At 37.6% G+C, this 12,165-nt stretch overlaps 1 long non-coding RNA gene across 1 annotated transcript; it reads left to right on the forward strand.

Annotated features, from left to right (window-relative positions):
• Positions 1-8,769: 8,769 nt before the first annotated feature.
• On the forward strand, positions 8,770-11,752 carry LOC117230230. The gene is made up of 3 exons (XR_004492729.1): positions 8,770-8,992; positions 9,059-9,199; positions 10,729-11,752. It is a non-coding gene; the product is annotated as an uncharacterized LOC117230230 (long non-coding RNA).
• Positions 11,753-12,165: the final 413 nt, after the last annotated feature.

The following is a 12,165-nucleotide window of genomic DNA, read 5'->3' on the forward strand; positions in this document are numbered from 1 at the left end:
GACTTTGAAGATATGATGAATGTGTTGATGCAGAGTTCGACACTTGGATACGTGACTATCGCAAATAGCTATCCTTTTTATGTCATTCTTTTTTACATGTGATTTTATAACTAAAATGCCTTGATCAATAAAAATAATAAAGAAGTATAGAATAGATAGAGAAGATAGAATAAAAAGAAAAATAAAAGACATTGTATCTGATTTCAGGTATTCCATATTTGGCCACTTTCCCCTATACCGCCTCCACAAATTCAGTTTCACGGAAAGGTTCGCCAACAGATTAACGAATTAAAAAACGGAAACACTTGCGCATCGTTTAAACCCTATTCAAACATCGTACAAGATACTTCCATACTAATGTTAATTGACTATAGTTACAAAAACCAACGGACGAATAAAACACATTTCCCTTTGAGCAATTTTTCCACGTTAATAATTTATTGTCACGCGACAAGTATTTTATCGAGAGTAAGCGTAACTCTTCTTCAGAGTTCAATTCGCTACCTTATTCGTATCGAAACAGCGAGAAGATTGAATATTTTTCCATATGATACCGTTGGAATATTTGATTCAAGAATATTATGGTCGAACAACTTTTATTCCGTAAATCGCGTTCGAAACTGTAGAATTGTTAAAACTTTTCAAAACGAACGATGCACTATTACAGCAAAGCGTCGCAAGTGCTAGTGTATACGAGTTTATCTACATATGACGTGTCTCAGGCGATGCAATTGAGCGGGAGGCAATTCTTCGTGCACAAATAAATTAAAAAAAAAATTGTCTCGTTTCAGGTCTCGTTTTCGAGAAAATTGAGTTTGACATAGAATAGGATATTCATATTGGAAATGTCCGATGGGGTGTACGTGAGTACTTGTTGAATTTTCAAATTCAATTTCCTCGGAAACGAAGCCTCAAACGAACAAATTTCATTCTCTTTTTCGATTTACAGCGCTTCGTGAAAATATTCGTACACTTGTCGTCGAAAACTTCCACGTGTCTACAGTATATCATTGCGCACGTGTTATGCTATGAAACATTTTGAAATTTCATTAGCACTGTTATGAGATGCAATCGCCATCATTATATTGGCGAAATTTGAATCCGATCTGAAAATATATGCCAGAGTATACATACATATGCGCAGGCGGTGAAAACACATATTTTTCTGTCTGCAGTCATTTTCGGATCGTCGAGTGCACGTTACGATAACAAATAATGCGATTGAGACTTTTATCTTGCTTCTGTAATTCATTCTTTGTGAACTTCCATCTTAGTCGTTTACTTTCGAAATCTTATGAAACTATTCCAAAGTCACAAGGGATGAGTCATGATTAGATGCGTTTTGATCTCATTTTTTTAATAGTAAATAAGGAAATAGGTTACTCCGTTAAAAAAAAAAAAAAAGAAAAGACGTTGCAAATTACTAAAATTTCGAAAGATGTGACCCAGAGATGACATTCATTTTCATAGCCTAATTTCCCCCTTACAATACAATGACCTTCTCTCGAAACATTTTCTTGTATCATGTAATATTGTACGATATGTTTATTGTATATTTTATATTTAACAAATAAGAGAGTAATTAAGGGAGGTCGAGTTAAACGGGACACCCTGTATACATGAAAAGTTTTTGGGAGCGTCCGAATATTTTTGTGTGCCACTTTGTATTGTGTACAATACCTAGACCAACGACTATTTTAAGTAGCTTAATCATATTCAAGGGCAGCTGCTCCATTCTTGCTACCGTGCTACAGTAGGCTACAATATTTCGGAAATCTATATATACTATAATATACTATAATTTTTGCTTCGCGCTGTTGTTTCTTCGTGGCTTGCTGTCGGAGCGAGTTGATTCCTTGCGTAAACGAAGCGTGCGTTGATGCTCACAGCAGCCGCAGCTTGCCTTTCGCTCGTCAACATTCGAAAATCGCTTCTAAACTGAAGAAAAGTCTATGGCTGTCCATTGGTATCGATAAGTTATCTTCCCTCAATCTCTCACACTTTTTCTTCCCTCAAGATGTTCTATTTCATACTGCAGTCAGCGTCGAACGACCTACATGTTTTTGTGGTTGCTGTGAATGTTTAAAAGCTCTGTTCTTCACTGTGTTGATTTAATCCGAATCTCAATCTGATACGCGAGTATTATCCTTAAAAGCAAATTCCATGGATTCTTTGTTGAGATAACAACTTTCTACGCGACCTTTCGAAGAAAAATATTAGAACACTGGGAAGGCTACTCCTGATTCGGTTATCAGTCAGACAGCCAAGAAGAGAAAAGCTGTTCCACACACATCGGAATTACCGATATGTTCGCAGCTCCCTCTCACCCCGCTCCCAAAAAACATCAGCTGATTTAATAATAATTAAATTTAATAATTTCAGTCTGTTCATGATCACACATGCGTGTGCAGCTCGCAGCACGCAGCTCGTTAAGCGTAAAATCCGCTACGTTCATTTGAAGGCGAACACGAAGGTAGCATAATTGATAAACTGGTTCGAGAGCAGTCGAGGTACGTTTAATTTCGCAAACGATGTAGAGGGAGGTAGACTTTCGTAAGTGATGTAAGGGACTTACGTAATTGGTTAATGGTTGATTAAATGACAAATTCCTAACACGAAAGTGACATATCGATAGGTTAGCCGAGCGATTAGACAGTTCTAGCGAAGCGTCCTCTGCGTCGTCAAGGAAACCAGATTACGTTAAAGCTACCGTATCACGTACTGTTAACCAACCTCTGGGCCTCGTTGACGATTGTCTGTCACGGAAGTCTCTTTAGCACGTGCCCCTAAAGCGGCGCTGCTTACGCGGCAATGCACGACTCTCAGTATACATGAATTTCACGAAACGGCTATCAGTTTCAAGTAACCTACGGCGAAATATATTGCGATACGTGTATCGATCTTTAGATTTCACGAGATAGCGTAGTTCGCGTTTTGATGCGCTAACGTCGGGGCATAGGATCTTTAGGGATATATGAGATATCTTGCAACGTTGGTGTTACGAATAACGACAGATAAAGTAATAATGAAAAAAGAGTCACAGGACTTTACTTACCGATTAGGTCTGTAAAAAGTGATTCGTGCGAAAACCTCAACTTCCTCATCGCCCAAATCACCTATTCTGCACGAGAGATGATTCGCCAGCAAGGTAATCAGAGATACAGGTATAACATATGGCTGAAACCGTGACTTTTGTGTTGACGAAGATAAAAATCGTCGTTAAATGTTTGATGCTGTTTGGACTTCGCCATATTGTTTCTCAATATTCGGCGCCAATTTTAGAAAACGATAAGGATACATCATTGTTGCGCGGACGAAGGAGTATAAGTCAGAATTGTGGTATTAGTTTTGCGGAGAAGCGCATACAATATCCTAGATGCGATATAAAATTAGACGTAGGTGGTTATGGTTAGGTGCATTGAAAATATTCTTCATAGAAATGAGGCGAAGAAGGATAAAGTAAAAGGAAATTTCATGGCATTTTGAAGTTAAGAAAATAAAATTTATCGAACTCAAGAATGTTGATGTCTATGAAGAGAAATTAAAAATGCTAAACTTAAATTAAAAATACTCGTTAAACGTTAATGAAAAAGGAAAGAATTATGGTAGAATTATTATGGTAGTAGGAAGAGTAGTGGACAACTTTCTGCAGTTTATACAAAAAAATGATGCAACCGTTTGCTTGCTGCGTCATTGTTAAATTGCTGAAAAAATTGGAGTTGAAACTAATCCGAGAATTACTTATCAAATACAATCGTGGCTCACGAAAGCGTTCGAATTCTACTCGAAAGTATTTATGTGTATATTACAATTCAAAATATTTTCTAATCTCATTAGTAACGAGATACGACCATCGCGATTATGTTGCTAAAATTGAGAATGTATATAGAAGTTAGATCATTATAGAGAGTAAGAAGATATGAGCAGGAGTCATTTATTCACTGTTAACTAAACTAGAATACGTGGCGAGACCGTCTTTGGCACTAATTGCATGTTTAAGACCGCTATTCACTAATTTTTTATTCAGCGTATGATTGCAATAAATGTCTTCTAGCTTAAATATATCTACGAATTGGTTTCAAATTTCGCTATTATAATACGATAGCCGTGCCTCATTACGGTGCTAACGAAGTTTCGAAAAGTTTCACGTAACGTGTCTAATATATTAAAAAAAAAAAAAAAAAGAAAAGTTATATTCTGAAAGAATGCGAAGAAAATGGCAAAAACGTATCGTAAACGAAATTCCGTGCCAAGCGTTCGGATACTTCCGTGAGCTACTGTGTATTCTAGACACGTGACAATATTAAACGACTGAAACAAAAATGAACACATGCATCGTCAGCAAGGCATCGATTAACTTTTGACTCGTACGATGGAGGAGGAAGTGACGAAGAATTATACTTATCGATGAAAAATATTTTCAATCTAGATGATTTAGATGGCTTCGATTATTACGATGTATCAGTGCATAGAAAAAGAAAAATTACGAAAGCGCGGCATGAAATGGCTGCAGGGATTACAATACTTTGAGCAGGTATTACGATGGAAAGACTGATATTCATCCCGAATTGTACGAGATAGCAATCGTGAAAAGAGCTAGTGCGGCCATAAACGAGACTGCCTATGTACTTCGGACACAGAGATCCGAACGCAATTAAAGAATTGGAAGAAAAGAGATTCGCGATTGGTATCAAAATGAATCTCGTGGAAACGAGAAACTTGCGAGTGTTGAACCGAAAGGAACGTGTCACGAACGCCTTATCCAAGAGAATAAAAAAGCAAGACTCGACCGATTGTGGATCTTAAGTACCGTTTTCAGCGAAGCAGCAACGAGAAACATTTTGTTGGTGTTCCGTGTTTCTTGAAAAGGTCGCCGTTTGTTGTCGAGCGTTTCTCCAAGTTTTTCCTTGTTTCCGTTGCTGGCAACAAATGTCGTCGCTTGTTTCCTGTTCCCATTGGAAATGGTAAAGATCAAAGAAAAATAGGCAACGAAAACAAATGCCCATTCAGTGTATACACGTTACTGGCGACGAATAGCCTGGAACCTAATACAAAATTCAAATGTTCCTTAGATTACGTTGCCTCGGTGTGGACAAAACGTGTCTATAAGCTGCTATTCGTTGGAAATGTCTTGGAACATGTAGCGAAAAGACGTTGTTCGATGTTGCATCAGGAGGGGGGGGGGGGTGGTAGAACGTTATTCACACATGGTAGAACAGAAAAATAGATCGTTGCTTGAAATGGCACGCCGCGTGCTGATTGTCGCAAATCTCGAGAAGAAACATTGGAGCGAAGCCATAAATACAGTAACTTGCTTATAGAATAAACTACGGAAGATAAGAGATGACGTGCCTAAAAGAGGACACGCTTGACCATGGTAGATAAAATGGATATGAATGTGAAGCATTTCGATGCGAATACAGCGATTTAGTATATACATATACAGCGTATACATATTCAGCGAATGCTGCAATAGAGAATTGAAGGAGATAATATGTATACATAACGCAACCCGAGGGCTACGCTGTCTCAGGTAAATGTGGTTACGTATGCAAATTGAAAAAGGGCATCTGCGGATTAAACAAGCGGCAACGTTATGAAACGACAGATGTAGGATCCTGGTTTTAAGAAATGCGTTTATCTTACATTTTACTAAGGATATATTTACGTTACATATATTTACGGTGTTAGGTTTAATTTTAAGCTCAAACATATTTCCTATTTCGTTTTTTCGATATTTCCAAGAAAGTGAAAAGCAAAGTTGTTTACGTAATGCGTCAAATGTACGCTATAGGATTACACGGCGAGTTATTGACTTTCGTAACTGAAGTAGAAAAAAAAAGGCAAGTTTTCAACAAGACAACGCTTTTATTCGTATAGCCGCCGCTGCGGAAAAGTGGTTCGATTTTGGAATAGAATTATTATCGTGGCCAGCGTCTGTGCTGGATCTGTGTGGAGTGCTGATCTGAAACCGATCGAGAACCTGTGGGGAATTGTAGTAAGAAAAGTTGACGATCAGGAGAAGCCAACTATAGAAAATATCAAATTGAACTGAAAAAATGAGTAAAATCCAAAGGTCAGACGGATATCCCAAACGAATAAATTAGTGAACAGTGTTCCCAACAGGTTGATGGAAGTAATCGAAAGTAAAGAAAAACCCGCTAAATATTAAAGGAAACGGTAACAAAGTTAACATTGAGTTCCTACTTTTCCACAACCAGAACTTATTTACTTACTAAATCTTGTGTACTCAGGGAGAAAAAGCAAATTCGCAGTTTGTTTACGTGAGTTTCAAATGATTCAAAGCGCAGCCGAAGCTGCACGAAACATTAATTTTGCATTTGGTGAAAGAACGATAACCGGAAGAACGCTATAATTTTGGTTTCAAAGATTCCGAAATGGCGATGAAGGACTCGAAGAGAAAGGGAATCGTATCATCCCGAAAACTCTAGATTTCTATGATCATGGAATGCAAAAAAGCTTGTATCTCGCTAGGAAAAGCGTATTCAATTTAACGGATGTTATTTTGAACATATAAATTTATTTCGAATAAAAAAGCACAAATTAGGGTATCATGTTTGAAGACCGCGATTTATTTCCGAACTACCTAATAGCAACGCGTGACGTTGGGTGATAGAGCAGTACTCTTGTGCCTTTGTGCCGTCCCGCGAGACTTCTTTTCATTTCTGTGTTATACGTCACAGTTAAAGCTATTTTTGTCTTCGCTTCGTCAAATTAACATTAAAGGAAACGTTTTTATAAATCCTATTTGAAGTTATAGTGGATGCGCATCCAGATGTGTCATTGTAATTATAATCCTATTTCGCCGCACTACGGATCTAATAGGCCTAAATAACTCACCAGGGACATATCGCGGATACATTGGAAAGGAATGACCTGGCGTTGGCTCCAGTCGCAATTCCACACATAGTCAGTGTTCCATCGATAGAAACAAAAACATCCTGAGGATTTTCGTGGCTAATTTTATGACGCACACTTCCGCAGACAAGAGGCTAATTTCTAGGTCGGGACAATGATTTTAATTTTCCATGTCCATGATGTTCTTAACAGCCAAGCCTGTCATAAAACGGCACCCTCTTATCTAATTGATCGCAAGCTTCACGTTCGTCCAAGTATCGCTCACCCTTTTTCCGACAAGTATCTCCTGTCGGGCGCACGGAAGTGCATTAGCGACACCCAACGAACGAGTATGCTGATTGGCTAGTTTCTTATGTTTGGTGAAAATCAAGCAACATGTATATTTTTGCATCCTTTTTGCGCCTTGCTAGGTACTCTAGGTCAAATCTGGCAAGATCAGTCTCGTGTCTTTCACCTGTAAACATCTCCAAGCATTCGCAGAGTTGAAACGATCAGTTGAAACGATCGGTTGTCAGTTTCAGTCGAGTTTTATATCTCGAATCGACTTTAACTCTCAGTGGTCAGAATAAGATATCGTGTGACCATTCATAACGACCATTCGTAAATCTTGTCTCAGCAATTGGAGACAGTTCGAAATTTTCTTATCGTTCGGGGGTATCGTACCCTCAGTGTCGTCGACAGTTTACCATTCGCCACTCCTCCTCGTGAGTATATCGCCCAAGATTAATTCGACGGGTGCAGTGCAATGCAGTGTCATCGTTATCGGATACACATAAAAATACACACACAATCAGTTTTCAGTTAAGTCAGTCACGCTTCAGTTACTTATAATCCAACGGTCAGTCAGTCAATCAGTGAGATACAATTCAGTAGTCAGGATTAGACTTCGAAATCAGGATCGATCAGTCTACCGCAGCAGCCAGAGCATGCAGAACATCCACAACTTAAGTGAGACCAGTTGTCAAACTTTCATGGACAGCACCTGTTTCATCGATCATATTTCACGACATTCAGGTTGATGGTCGCATTGAATACACCATAAACCAGTATTCAGTGTATTTCTTTTCCCCGCCAAGGGGTGGTCCTTCGAAAAGTTAGGCGATACGAAGTGCAATATCCTAATACATTGGGTGAATCAGCATCCGTATATTATCCATATACGGTGTTCTGTATTTGCATATGATATATTCGCGAGTATACTGGTTAAGCAATTGTCTTCAGAGCTAATAGGATAGTCGGCTGTATTTCGTTTCAATATTATTTTACCTTTTCGGTTCTTCATATTCACAATGTCGGTTTCTGTTCCAGGAATGGATATTACGTACAAGGAGATCAACGAAAACTAATGATAAGCGCTATTGCGTATTTATAATTGAACGAAACATTCATCCACGCGTTAGGAATTTCTATAATCAAATTCAATTCTCGTCTTTCCAAGTGCCTATGTTCGTTTCGTAAGTATCCAGTAATGATATACAGGGTGGTTGGTAACTGGTGGTATTATACAAGCGGAAAGGGGTTGATTCTACGCGAAAAAAGAAATCGAAAATATACAATAAAAATTTTTTGTTTGAGGCTTTGTTTTCGAGAAAATCGACTTTGAATTTTCGCTTGGTACGCGTGCACTTTATCACGTCTCGTTATAACGGATCTCACTGTAGACCATTCTCTCGATTGAAAAATTAAAAAAAAAAAGTTTTTATTCTATATTTTCGACTTCCTTTTCGCGTAGAATCACCCCCTTTCCGCTTGTACCACCAGTTACCAACCACCCTGTATACGAGGTCTTGGTTAATGGTATTACATATTTGGCTAATGGAAGTCGTCGATATGCTTCTGTTTGCGAAGAATCGTAAATAATTGTTTTGGTCTTAAAGTATAAAGTTCGAGGCTTATTTGTTGAGAAAATCGAATGTTCCGTTCTTAGACGAAAACGTTTGTTTATAGAATCAAGTACCATTGACGCTAGCCGTTTGGACACGAAGAGGACAATAGCAAGGCCTAATTTCGCGAACATGGAAAACGTCGAAGCCGAAGACTTTCAGGCCTCCCACGTAACGAGATAAATTGCCCTTGTACCCGTAGCGGACATAGACGATAACGCCTTAAAAAGGTTGGTCTAGAGAGTCACCCAATCAACCTCGTGCAATTTTTAACAGAATCGGCTCTATCCATCTAGGAACTGCTCCTCAGCCTCGCAAGTTCGCTTGAGGAGCCAATCAACTACGAACTTCCAAAGCAAACACATAGTCTGCCGCGATAGTTCAATGGAGTCACATGAATTACAGAAATGAAAAGGGATTCGATCAAATTTCTCTATGTAAGTTGTCCTTATTGCCTATGACATAAAAAACGTACATCATTGACGATCAAGCTGAAGCGTATGATACGTTGAATTCGAAATTTCAGTGTGTCGAGCGATGTGCGACGTGTATCGCGTATGTATACAAGGTTTCCGCGAATTCCTCTAATGTTTCGTTCACGCGAGCTGTTAGTTTCGCTTAATCGCGACCATGAGATACAGGAACAAGGAATATCTCGAGATAATCAAGACTTTGAATGTCTATAGCGGTTATTATTCGCTGCTGTTCGCTATTACGGAGAACGTTGTGCCAACCAACGTGTTCTTGATGTCAGAAACGCTCTCTTAGAAAATGCATCCTTTGAATCTCGGTATCGACATTGTAGTCGTACGCGCGGACGTGCCATCGAAGATGATGCTCTAGATTCTAGAAGATTCATATTTATAACAATCCTTGATTAACACCATCGATATTGAGACGAGACTCTGCACGAGTGTTCGTTAGACCCAACTAAGGAATTTAGCCGTAATTCGTTCGTGCTTTAAGGGAGAAATCAACCCTCTCGTCCGAGTCGGCTTTCTATGTGAATGTTTATAGATCGTAAACGACAAGAGATATGAAAAAGTAATTCAAATTAAAGTTATATCTTGTCTTGATACCTGTTAATTTGTGCGAAAAATTTATTTAAAAATGTTAAAGTAAACAGAGGATTCGGAAATACAAATAGTTTACTTTATTTCACACACAACAGCTATACATATATATTACACTCTGAAGACCTCGATAACCTTCTTGCACTCACGCTTGTTGTCAACCAGACTCTTCTAGAAGCTTCTCCCATCTGGCAACAGTCTTTTGTCTCAACTAAGACCTGGACGCCCTCTAACGTTTACACACACATTCACACGTACAGTGTAAATGTATCATTTACCTAACAAAAAAATCATTTCTTTGCGAAAATTAAAGTGCTTGCCCGCTTTTCTTACAGAAATTTTAATCTTCTTCGAATACAACGGTGTACCACAGTACATAATTATTGTAATTATTCCTTGCAGAATCGTCACTTTAAGTGCTGTGCTGGCTGTTAATTCAATATGTAGTTGCGATGTTGATAACTTTTGCGATAACGATCGTTTCTCCATACGTTTTACATGAAATAACCATAAGATTAATTTTATCGTAACTCGTCGGGATATTAATCGATGGATGATAACATATTGTGCACACAAATCTTTTAACGAGATTTATCATGCTGAAACAATAAAAATGCAAATCTATTTAAGACCTATTAATATACAGGACCGAAGGGAATAATTTGTTTTCATTTAATAATTGACAAAAGATAAGTAAAACCAAACTGCAGATAGTACAATGTTACAAAATTCAATGCTTCAGTATTTACCAAATTATATTTTCTGATGTTCAAGAATGTGTTTCACATTTATACCTACTAAATAGCAGTAATTCTGCGTTTGAACATATTTTGGGTTAGATAGCACTGCTCTGCGTTTTAAGGTTCATTCATCTAACACGGTTCATTGTTCAGGATTGTCTATTCTCTAATCGCTCTTCATCGCATACAAGTTGTTGAAGACTAACTCGCCGGATAGTCGGTCGTGCGAAGATCAGGCGGCCGTGTGACGAACTATGGATCCAAAAGAGGAACAAATCCATGTGAGTCAACCGCGACACAACATTTATCGTATTTCAAATGAATCTCTCCTATAATTAAACTGCCATGTTTACTGGTAGAATTTCTTTAAAAATATTTCAATAATCATTTTAATACACGCATAGTCGAGCTTGTTTTGAAATTAATCACAAATTTCGTCACGAAAAGAAAATTGGTTTCCATGTAAGAAATCGAGGACAATGTAGAAATGTCAAAAAGTGTGAGTGATAGAAAAAAGTGTAATGTGAAGCAGCGAATAAGAATAAAAAATGGAATTATTGAAGTGGTTGTAGCCGCTACTTGTCACAGCTTGTATGTGTACACGTACATTTCTGTATATATATAGATCAAGAAAAGGAAAATGTCCAATAAAAAGTTAAAAACCGCTCTTACAAAGCATTAGGTAATGTTGTGGGAACAATAGAATTTCAAAAGTATTTGAGAACGATATTTACAAACCGCCTATCTGTTCCTATACTGTATCGAACGAAAACTAGTCTATTATTATTTCGTACTGTTGTTGTAATTTTTCAATTAAAGAATTTTTTGGCATGTTTGTATGACATGTACGGACATGCCACATGTATCTCGTTGAGTAAGTAACAAAACTTGCTAGGCCAAAGTACATTGAAGTACTAAAAGAAAAACATTCCAGATGAAGCATTGCGATTGAAGTTGAGATTTTTCATGCACCAAAGACGTTAATGCGCCTATACACCTTTTAAGTGACAAATAAGTCATTCTTACATAATCTTTGGAGAAAAAGCAAAGAGATACAGAAGGAAAGCCTCTTTTATATTTTCTAAGCAGTGGAGCATACTAAGTGATTGAGTATTCTTTTAAAAGCAGTTCTTCTTAAGTTTTTATTAACTTTATAGAGAAGGGATTTTAACCAAAGTTTGCACGCACTATGTTTCACTTAGAAAAAATTCACAATAGCTTTATTGTTGTTGGTAGCCTGTGGATATTTATGTTACTGAAATGTGTAAAAAAATATGTTAATATAATACGTAAGATATATTGGAAATCATATTATTTGAACATCAAAGGCCAATTTACGAGTAGAGAACTATCGTTTGATATTATAAGATGTAACAGGCGCATATCTTTTACATCATTAACGATTTCAGCTTGTAAGGTGTCATTAATTCGTAATATAGTTTTGAAACCGAAATTTTTCTTCAAAATTGTGTTCCATTTGGACATCGTCTTCTTCGAAAATTTCTGAAATACATTCATGTACAGCCTTTTGTACTCATTGGCAGGATTTAAAAATGGTTCTTGGTAAGTATACAATTTTTTTAGTACATA

This window comes from Bombus vosnesenskii, unplaced genomic scaffold, assembly GCF_011952255.1.
Source record: "Bombus vosnesenskii isolate JDL3184/JDL3185 unplaced genomic scaffold, Bvos_JDL3184-5_v1.1 scf7180000013266, whole genome shotgun sequence".
Taxonomy (NCBI): Eukaryota; Metazoa; Arthropoda; class Insecta; order Hymenoptera; family Apidae; genus Bombus; species Bombus vosnesenskii.